This window comes from Olea europaea, unplaced genomic scaffold (genome assembly GCF_002742605.1).
Source record: "Olea europaea var. sylvestris unplaced genomic scaffold, O_europaea_v1 scaffold456, whole genome shotgun sequence".
Taxonomy (NCBI): domain Eukaryota; kingdom Viridiplantae; phylum Streptophyta; class Magnoliopsida; order Lamiales; family Oleaceae; genus Olea; species Olea europaea.
In genome coordinates this window covers 41932-50378 of record NW_019262870.1, presented here as the reverse complement: position 1 = coordinate 50378, position 8447 = coordinate 41932, and the positions used below count along the sequence as shown (strand labels likewise).

The 8447-nt window shown below is 35.5% G+C and overlaps 1 pseudogene; it reads left to right on the top strand.

Annotated features, from left to right (window-relative positions):
- Positions 1-2715: 2715 nt before the first annotated feature.
- Positions 2716-8447, top strand: LOC111388133 (annotated as a pseudogene).

Below are 8447 nucleotides of genomic sequence, written 5' to 3'. Positions count from 1 at the left end.
GTTGGGATTCAACTTCTGCCAACGGAGCATCAAACATATCCTACAACAATAACTGGAAAACATCAATCACAAATCATACAATTCAAAGCTGCTTGTAATATGAAATCACGTACATCTAATACATGTGGCATAGAATGACGTCTCTTGTTGTGTCCACGCACACCACAGCTAGAACATGTCATTGTCACTTGTCCCTTTTTCCTGACATACGATCTCCTTATTGCATGCACCACGACTTCCTCTTCCCGCTTTCTTCTTTTAGTTTGTGTCCACCCTTTACTTGGAATTGTCCAACTCGGCGGCTTAATCGGTTCCGCATCGATCTCATCCCACATGCGACGATCATTGATAGGGTTCAAAATGTTTATATAGCAATTTAAGTACGACTCGTTAGTATAACAATTGTCGACATATTCTTCAGAGTCATTTCTATAATGTCGTATGACTGCCATAAAGTGCAGATAAGGTATCCCCGTCAATTCCCAACGTCTGCAAGTACAACTTCTTTCCTTAAGATCAGCCACATATGTATGGTAACTGCAATCCACCTGCTACTTAGGACCACCTGAAAATTATACTATACAATCTTTTGATCTCTCAACAATGGAATGCATTCTTCTACAGATCTTAGGGCAAAGTCGACCTTCATAACAACTCATTTTATCTCGCCTTATCTGAATTCGCTTCATGAAAGTTAACTGCATGGATGTCAGCATGTCCAAAATCATTTTCTCTCGATCTTCTAAAAGAGTCTTGTTGAAAACCTCACAGCCATTGTTCAACAAGATGTCACATTTTGAATGCACTTCAAAGTGTGATTTGCTCCATTCACAGCGTGGTCTTTCCATCAACCACTTGAAAGCATCTTAGCTCACACTTTGTATTTGTTGCATCCAGTGTTTGTAGTCTGAAAATGTAGTAGACTTTGTAGGACGCCAAAGATAGTCCTTCAATGTTTTCCCTTTAACGTCGACATTGAAAAACTCATGAACCACCGCCAAGCTAAAGTGTTCTCTTTTTGAACTATGGCATATAGATGGGAAATATGCAATCAATCGCATCATGCCCAACAGCAGTCGACAGTATTCCATTAAAACATCCACACAAATGGCAGTCATCCACTCCGATAACCTTTTGACAACCATTGACAAAACCCTTCTTACACGCTTCAAAATAGACATAGATGCCCTGGAAAACTTGATTATGTTGGCAATGATGACGGTTGAACCCGGGTTAGTCCTTAAAACCTCCGCAGCATAACACCACAACTTACCAAATTGCTCATCGATTATTCTATGCAACAATTCCTTTGCATACCGTCTCATTTTCCATTCCACGTTACAAGTAATATCAGTCTTCAAATCGGCCTTCACTGTCACAAGTATACTCTTCATCTTCCATTTTGGGTCTACCTTAAACTACTCAATATATCCATTAGTCTGGAAGACATAGTTACAATGTCTATTGTATTGGTCTCGGCTGCATGTTTGATTCGGAGTATACGATTTCACTTGGAAACTTCTTGTTAGTCCTACGCTCGATGCCCATATCCTCCAACTACAACTTGGTTTGCAAATTCCCTTTACTCGTCTCTCGTTGTTGGCCTTAAATATGGCGTTATACCCATTTAAAGCTCCATATTTTCTTACGGCCTTCCGGAACTCTACAACATCTCTAAAGAGTTGACCAACGATGAATTGTGGATTACTCGTGTCAGTCTCCGCCCAAAACTATGGAAATCGATACCCAACTTCATCATTGGACGAATAATCAAACACAAACTCCTCAAAAGAAGGGTAGTCCAAATCGGCAATCTCGGCGTCGACCTGAACATCATGCTTCACATCCTCCGGTTCACCCACATTCGAACTAACCTCAATCCCATCCTTCACATTATTTTTTATACAAATTATCATCCCCTTCGGAGTCCAACTCGTTCCCTAAATTGGTGAAGTCTGTGTCCTCGCTCGACGAATATTCAACCCCATCTCTAATGTCTCCATCACTTCCTAAATCATCGAATTCTAGGACTACAATGTAAACTACATTAAAAAAGTGATGAAGTCAAACAACAAGGTGGAAAACTTGCAACACAAACCATGAATAAAGTTCAAGAATCAGGCATCCATGCGATCAAAAAGAAGAAAATATTAATATACTTGTGGCCTACATTCATAAAGCAGACACCCATCACATAAATACAACACAAAAAATATACATTTATGATCGATATCACGTGTGAAAACAACAAAATAAATATAAAAAATTTGCTTGAGGTTACCTATATGTGGTCCCTCCATGTGCGTAATGTGTAGATTTTGAACGGATGGGGTCGATTATGGGACAGATTTCCAAGATTTGGGTAGGATTCTTGGAGAGATAAGCAAAATAATTGATTTGGGGGAAATTGGATAAAAGTGTAATGGAAATGAGAGATTGTCGTGATTTGAGGGGAAATGGGTTAAAAGTGTAATTGATTTTGTTTTTTTATGTTTTTCACCCTTTTTTTTTGGCTAAAAACGTGAATTTGAAAGTTGAAACAAACAATCTCCATGAGAAACACGATTTCATAAAATCCCTTTTTTTTAATTAAGGTTAAAAATAATTTTAAATTGTGACTAGGATTAACTGGTGATGTGGCACGCTGTCAGTCGCCATGCGAGATTGTCATCCACCACGTCAGCGAAAAAATTAGCAGATTTTGGGGAGTGAGGGATGGAGTGCAAACGGGACAAGTTCAATGAGCATTTTAAGACATTTCATAGTTTGGTGAGTAGTCCGTGACGAATGCATAAGTTCAATGACTTTTCAAACATTTCAATAAAACCCACTTTCCAACAAAATTCTCCTCTTCTATAAAATCCAACTGTAAAAACTCAATCAACCAAATCCAAACATTATTCAACAGAATTATCCTATAACAGAATCACCAAAGCATACTGCTTCTATTGAAGATTCTTTATTAGACTCAATATCTTCAATCACATTTAAAACATATGTAACTAAATTCGCTTTCCTGAACTTTTGTAGAGGCCTAATATCTCTCCTGGATTTGTCTCTAATAATTGAATACGATGACAACACTAATTGTAGTAAAGTAGCATAATCCATAACTTCTGAACTCAACTGAGCTATATTTTTTAACATGGACCCAAACTAAACTCCAACGGTATTGTTTCAAACTAAATATCCACTAATAAACTGAACTTCTGCTATTGATCTCCAATGATTCTATTGAACTCTCCATGATATAAAACTCGGACCTTTCTGTCCCTACAACATACCGGGCATCTTTGCTAACTTTCAGGACTTCACATTCACCAATGTACCTGTACCCTTTCGAATCAAAAGTACTCAAGGAAATCAAATTTCTCAATATACTTGTGGCCTACATTCATAAAGCAGACACCCATCACATAAATACAACACAAAAAATATACATTTATGATCGATATCACGTGTGAAAACAACAAAATAAATATAAAAAATTTGCTTGAGGTTACCTATATGTGGTCCCTCCATGTGCGTAATGTGTAGATTTTGAACAGATGGGGTCGATTATGGGACAGATTTCCAAGATTTGGGTAGGATTCTTGGAGAGATAAGCAAAATAATTGATTTGGGGGAAATTGGATAAAAGTGTAATGGAAATGAGAGATTGTCGTGATTTGAGGGGAAATGGGTTAAAAGTGTAATTGATTTTGTTTTTTTATGTTTTTCACCCTTTTTTTTTGGCTAAAAACGTGAATTTGAAAGTTGAAACAAACAATCTCCATGAGAAACACGATTTCATAAAATCCCTTTTTTTTAATTAAGGTTAAAAATAATTTTAAATTGTGACTAGGATTAACTGGTGATGTGGCACGCTGTCAGTCGCCATGCGAGATTGTCATCCACCACGTCAGCGAAAAAATTAGCAGATTTTGGGGAGTGAGGGATGGAGTGCAAACGGGACAAGTTCAATGAGCATTTTAAGACATTTCATAGTTTGGTGAGTAGTCCGTGACGAATGCATAAGTTCAATGACTTTTCAAACATTTCAATAAAACCCACTTTCCAACAAAATTCTCCTCTTCTATAAAATCCAACTGTAAAAACTCAATCAACCAAATCCAAACATTATTCAACAGAATTATCCTATAACAGAATCACCAAAGCATACTGCTTCTATTGAAGATTCTTTATTAGACTCAATATCTTCAATCACATTTAAAACATATGTAACTAAATTCGCTTTCCTGAACTTTTGTAGAGGCCTAATATCTCTCCTGGATTTGTCTCTAATAATTGAATACGATGACAACACTAATTGTAGTAAAGTAGCATAATCCATAACTTCTGAACTCAACTGAGCTATATTTTTTAACATGGACCCAAACTAAACTCCAACGGTATTGTTTCAAACTAAATATCCACTAATAAACTGAACTTCTGCTATTGATCTCCAATGATTCTATTGAACTCTCCATGATATAAAACTCGGACCTTTCTGTCCCTACAACATACCGGGCATCTTTGCTAACTTTCAGGACTTCACATTCACCAATGTACCTGTACCCTTTCGAATCAAAAGTACTCAAGGAAATCAAATTTCTCTTTAAATTTGAGACATGTCTCACTTCATCAAGTGCCCTAACTACTCTGTTAAACGTCTTTGTTCTGACTCTTTTAAGACCAGCTATTCGACAATGTGTATTATTACCCGCCACCACTACACATTTGAAAACTTCTTCATATGTTGAAAAAAAAAATTGATTGGGACACATGAAAAGAATAAACTGTATAAGATCCAATCCTCACCAAGTTTGGAGTTGCCAACAGAAATAACCAAGCCTCCATTACTGTAGTAATTTTTTGCAACATTGGCTTTACTTGAAACGGTGAGAGTATCATGGCTATATAATATCATATCTCTAAACGACATATATGAAGTGGACAACGAACATAATAAAATCAAGCCTAAATCCTCTTTATCATACTTATCTTTCAAAGTTTGCAAATCAACGACAATTTCCTTAAAAGCTATTTCAGGTGTAATTTACTTGTTAAACTCTTAGTCCTGCATAATTGCTCCAACTTCTACCATAAAGTAGATGTAGTTTTCTCCTTTCAGACGTCCTAAAGAATATGATTTAAAAGATGAAGATGAATTCATCATAGGACCTTTCGATCTTTACGTTGTTTCTCGTCCATCGACTAATTTGAGAGTATATTGTCAAATCTCAATATAGCGTCGTACAAATCCATACGAGCAAGAACTACTCACATCTCCCTATGCTACAACAAAAATCTAGTGCCGCGATCTAAAAGCGAAATATCATACTTCATAGTTGTCATCACATAAATAAAACCTCAAACAAATCAAATTTTAAACTCTAATACCACTTGTTAAGAAATCTAACCAAATAGTTATGCTCGCTAACACTACTTGTTCGAGATAACGAAGTCATATAGAAAAATATGAAGTAACAATCACAACACAATAAGAACATAAGAAATTAGCAGAAGAATGAAGAATTTATTAATAATGCAGAGCAAATACAAAATATTTAGTTTCTAACTTAATTCTAACTCATAGAAAGTTATGTCAAAACCAAGAATCACATGGATTATATATAGGATCCCAAAAAAAAAAAAAAATTGGATGGAAAGAGGATAAAAAAAATCGTGTCAAAAGAAATAAATAAATTTTCCTCGAATATACATGTCGTTTTAGTAACAACCTCGACCCAAGCGAGCAGCGCTCCAGCTATGGGCAAGCAGCAGCGATAGCGCGTCAATGAAGCTGAATTTCGGTCCAAATTGATTCCAAGTGCCCAATGTCTATTTCAAAACTTCTTTTAGCACCTCTTTCAACAAATCCACAAACTTCCAACGAAATTTAGGTCATAAAATAACAAAAGAAAAAGTAAATATATAGTTAGGGGAGTAGACAGAATCCAAGGCACTTGAATAGAGGCCATGGATTGCCTGCTTACGTACTCATGTTGGCTTGGCTTTTGTGGTCAGTCGAGAAAAGTTCGTCACATTGCTCTCTGGCCTTTTTTGGCCCATCTTGATGTGGATTTGTAAGGTTAGGTTCATCCAGTATTAGTGTTGAGAAGCAAAATAAAATGATCTTACAAAAAATAAAATGTGCAGAATTTAAAGATTGAGTACAAGAGACTATTTTCGACCTAAACCCCAAAAGTTCGGCTATCATATCCACTACCTACATTCCCCGTTGAGCATCTTATAAATTGGATTATACTCGATTGCACTAAATAACCAAAAAATGGCAACAAATATTACAAATATTTAACCAATACACTGAGATAGCACAAGAACACTTATCTCTCAAGAACAATGTCCGATCCATGAAGAGTTACCAAGAATCTTCTCAAACCGCTCTAAAATAACAACTCAAAAGAATCCTCTCATTCTTGCAAACATTCACTCAGATTATCACAATTCAGAGACTAAATACTACAAATCACAATTCTCAAATCAGGAATTTGAGAGATGAAGAACAAAGATAAAATCCCTAGCAATCAAGAGACTTTCTCTCATCTCTCTCTCTCACTCTCTCTCTAAAAAAAACTTACAAACAAATGAAATGAATTAACTCAAATGCCAAATGAAATGGCATTCACTAGATAAGGCCCAAGAACCATCCAGAAGCAGCAATCAACAATCAAGATTAAAGCCACGTTTCTTAATCCAGTGAAAATCGCTGTTACTAATAAAGTTGCATTTCACAAATGCGATTTCTATACGTTCAGGAAGCACATTTCCAAGGTTCAAATCCAACAAGATTGAGTGGTGAATAAGTAATATTTGTGGGTTTCATGAAATTTGTAAATATTATTTGACTTTTAGCATGTTTCTAAATACTTACCATATATCGTTTAATATACAACTTTGTGTTTTTACTCGATATCACGTAAATTTCTTTTACGTCAACAAAAGAAATCAATCTTTGTCAAATTTCGGTGCCTCTTTCTTGGTGCAGCATAAGATTCCTTAGAAATTTGGCTCCCACAGTTCCTCCCAAATTACTTTTTATGTACTTTCCATATTCACTTTGACACTTTTTTCTGGCCTAACACATGCATAAATTATTTCTTTCTTTCTTTTTTTTTTTTTTCGCTTTTTCTTGATCTTTCCCATTTATCATTTCACTCAGAAAAATAGTCAGTACCAGCTGCGAATTGAGTATACACATGCATAGATTTTTACATTTTTTTTTTCGTTTTCTTGATCTTTCCCATTTACCATTTCACTCAGAAAAATACCAGTTACAAATTGAGTATACACGTGCATAAACTTTTACATTTTTTTTTTTATCTTTTTCTTGATCTTTGCTTGTGGCAAAAAATATTGATGTTTTTGCAATGTATAAATATAGAATTCAAAAAACTATAGAATTTTCCTTGTATTTTGGTACTTTTTTTCTTTTTTACTTATCAAGCCTGTTGTTACTCTTGTTTATCCTCTGTAAGTCACATCTCTAACTTATTTTCCCGAGATTATATTTTTAAAAGAGATCAAATCTTTGCTGCATTTGTCTTCAGTATGTCTAGCGTTGAATGGTAGGAAACACGGAAATGGATTTATATAGCTGACCCCAAATTTATTGAGAGCCAATCAAAATATAAACCTGAAAGATACATTTATTAGTTGGTCTATATTTGATTTACGAGTGTGGAAAAATAGATCGGATAATTTCTGTTTTTGGGTTATTTACAGATATTGTTCCGTCAAGGCTATAGAAACGCAATCTCGAGCTGATGATCAGCAGTGATTAACATATTGGGTTCTTTATTCATTGATCACCCTCTTCGAGCTTACATTTTCCAGAGTTCTTGAATTGTAAGCTCTTTTCATAGATCTAACAACGCAAGCCAAAAATAATAAATAAATAAATTTGCTTAGTCGGCATAACTTCTAGAACTTGTGTAATTGTTGAATCAGGTTTCCCATTTGGTCTTATGCTAAGCTTATTGGTGTGTGCTGGTTGGTGCTGCCATGTCTCAATGGAGCAGCATATGTTTATGAGCACTTGATAAGGCCTTTTTGCAGAAACCCGCAGGTTAAAATGTGGCACGTCCCTCCAAAAAAGGATGACAAGAGAATGGACCTGAGGCAATTGAAAGGCTTATAGCCAGGGTAATTGGGTAAGCCATAACCCTCTTACTTTATCCGAAGTTGGATCAACTGTGAAAAATGCGGGGAGTAACCCTCTAAATTTTTTGCATTCTGATAGAGAAGCATGAGCCAGGAGGGGTAAATATACAGTTTTTCAAGATGATAATGGATATTATCGATCTGCTGCTATTGATAAAAATATTGTAAATTTGCTGCAAGGTTGCATTTCTAAGAATTCTAGGAACCTTAACATGCTAGTATTGGTTATGTATCTTGTCTTCTAATGTTTGAACCTAAATTTACAACTTAGGTTTCCTATC